The sequence below is a fragment of the Octopus bimaculoides genome, chromosome 16 (genome assembly GCF_001194135.2).
Source record: "Octopus bimaculoides isolate UCB-OBI-ISO-001 chromosome 16, ASM119413v2, whole genome shotgun sequence".
NCBI lineage: Eukaryota > Metazoa > Mollusca > Cephalopoda > Octopoda > Octopodidae > Octopus > Octopus bimaculoides.
In genome coordinates this window covers 9964572-9967271 of record NC_068996.1, presented here as the reverse complement: position 1 = coordinate 9967271, position 2700 = coordinate 9964572, and the positions used below count along the sequence as shown (strand labels likewise).

The window sequence follows — 2700 nt, the reverse complement described above, 5'->3', positions numbered from 1 at the left end:
AAAAAAAAAAAAAATCGTATTTTTTCGTTGTCAGCTCATTGTCTAATAGAAGGATAAGAGTTTCTTCCTTTTCAGGATGAATATTATTTTTAGAACATTTTCCCATTATGCACCATTTTGGGTATTTTTACCCTGAAAATCTCTAATCTCTCGAAGACCACTTTACCAATTTATGCAAAACTTGTTTCATTCCGTTCGTATTAACATTTCAGGGTAAACTTAATTCATAGTATTTTCCCATTATGCACCAGTTTGACTGAGTAACGTCGCAAGCAAGAGTCAAACTGATTTTTAATGTATTATAGATGGTTGATAAAGTTATTCAGAAGTGCATACAAAATAATATGATCATATTTGTATGCAGATTTAAAGGATCTTATCCAACATGTGGTACTAAAGTTACTCTGAATAACACATGGAAAGTGATCAATAGGTGCATGAATTATTACCTAACGTTGCAAGATTGATTGCATTAAACTAAAATGCTATAATTGTAAATTGAAGTAGTCAAATCATTTAGTCAATCTTCCTTTTATTTGTCATTATAAACACTCTATGGATGTTTGCGATTTTCAAACATGTGTTTGGTAAATAAAATATACTACCATATCTGATAGCCAATATTATATATATATAAAAGTACATATATATATTTTTATAAATGTAAGTAATTCGTTAATTGTTGGGTATGTTCCTAGTAGTTAGCTGATAAAGTGCTTTCACTGTCTATGGCTGTCTGATATCATCCATAGTATTTACACAATTGTCACTGGATCTACTCAAGAATTCGTCAGTGTTTGTTGGGTATATAACAAATGATGGAGACAGAAAATGGAATATATGCAAGAAACTTTATTGCTCACAATGATCATTTCGACACATCCCATCCCTTGTGGGTGGGAGACTGTACAACTGGTTGTGGTGCATCATTTGGTGCAGAAGTGTCTCATCAGGTAATGTTATAAGGACTATCTCATTAAATAAACCCTGTTTCCTGTTGGCTCTAACACAGCATGTTGTTAGTGACCATAGGATTAAGTCATTGGGCAGGAATGACTAGGAATAGAATCCATGGCAATGTTGCAGACATACATTACTTTAGTAGTAAATCAAAGGCAGGGAGTTTAATTTACTGCTAAAATATATATATATATATATATATATATATATATATATATATATATGGGATGAAGTGCTGAAAGATACCTCAGAATGCTGAACCTTTCAGACGAGATAACAAAGGACCAAGATACCTGGCATCTTGTCCTCCACTGCTGAAGTGTTAAGGCCACATTCCCTCATGAATAGAATTGGCCTAGAAGAGTTACATGCCACGTAAAAATCTCTTATGCCAGTTCCATGTAAGGGCATTTGTGCCTCCTGAAAAGTTATGTTGAGGAATTATTGGGTAACATGGATTTCTTCTAACCCAATGAGCTAGCTTAATATCTGTATTAATTTAAAGATTGTTTGTATTAATGCAGACGTGTAAGTAATTTACTTATAAAATAATGAAATATGGCTGGCCAGTAACGTATTTTTCTGCAATATATGGATAATTTATCCTGATCACGCTATTTATAGCATTATCACACGTTTGAGAAATAAATTTATTTCTGTATCTTACAATACATCTCAACGCTTTTAAAAAAGAACAAACTTTGTTTACTTTCATTGTAAAGTTTATCTTTGCAAGTTTTAAGCTGTGAAACAATTGTTATGGTATAAGAATTTCCAAAGTTTAAATAAGTTTTATTATACTATATTTTATCTTGTTATTTAAGACTTTATACAATCCTTATGGTTTTTCTCTTGTATCACATTATATATTCTGTATGTTTTGTAGAATGATACATTAAGGATCTTTTTTTTATGAGTACCACTGGATGAGTTGAATCCACATACTGTGACTTGAATTTATATATATATATATATATATATATATCAGTGGCGTGCAGTCTCAGACATGCAAGCTATGCGCCGCATGTCTTGTTATATAATCGGAAAATTAGATAAAATAGTTACTTTCTTGCAAAAAATAATCCGTCCAGTTTTCGAAATATTCTGTCTCCCCTTCCCCTCTCTCAGTGACTAGTAAAAGCTTTGAGAATCCAGCATATAGACACTCCCTAACTCCCTATCTATGTTAGCTTGTCCTTCCTTCCTTCTCCTCTCTCTCTCTCTCTCTTAGTGACCTGTCAAAAGATATGCTAGGACCAATCTCCCCTTCCCCTCTCTCAGTGACTAGTAAAAGCTTTGAGAAGGGTATGCAATGAGAATCCAGCATATAGACACTCCTAACTCCCTGTCTATGTTAGTTTGTCCTTCCTTCCTGCCCCCCTCTCTCTCTCTCACACTCTCTCTCTCTCACACTCTCTCCCTCTCACACTCTCTCTCTCTCACTCTCTCTCTCTCTCACACTCTCTCTCTCACACTCTCTTTCTCTCTCACACTCTCTCTCTCTCACACTCTCTCTCTCACACATCTCTCTCTCTCTCTTAGTGACCTGTCAAAAGATATGCTAAGACCATAGCATATATATTTTGTACCCCTTCCTCTCTCTGTCAGTGATTCCACAAATTTATCATAGGAAGTAATGCTTTCTGATAATAGCATGGCCCCCACCTCTCTATCTCTTTGTTAGCTGGTTCTGACCGGAACTAGAGCAGTTCTCAAGAACTGCTATAATTAGCCATAATT

The 2700-nt window shown here is 34.5% G+C and overlaps 1 protein-coding gene across 2 annotated transcripts in view; it reads left to right on the top strand.

The window, feature by feature from the left end:
- LOC106875952 (protein NipSnap) overlaps positions 1–2700 on the top strand; it is a 52668-nt gene that overhangs the window by 8555 nt on the left and 41413 nt on the right. The gene's annotated exons all lie outside the window — the stretch shown is intronic.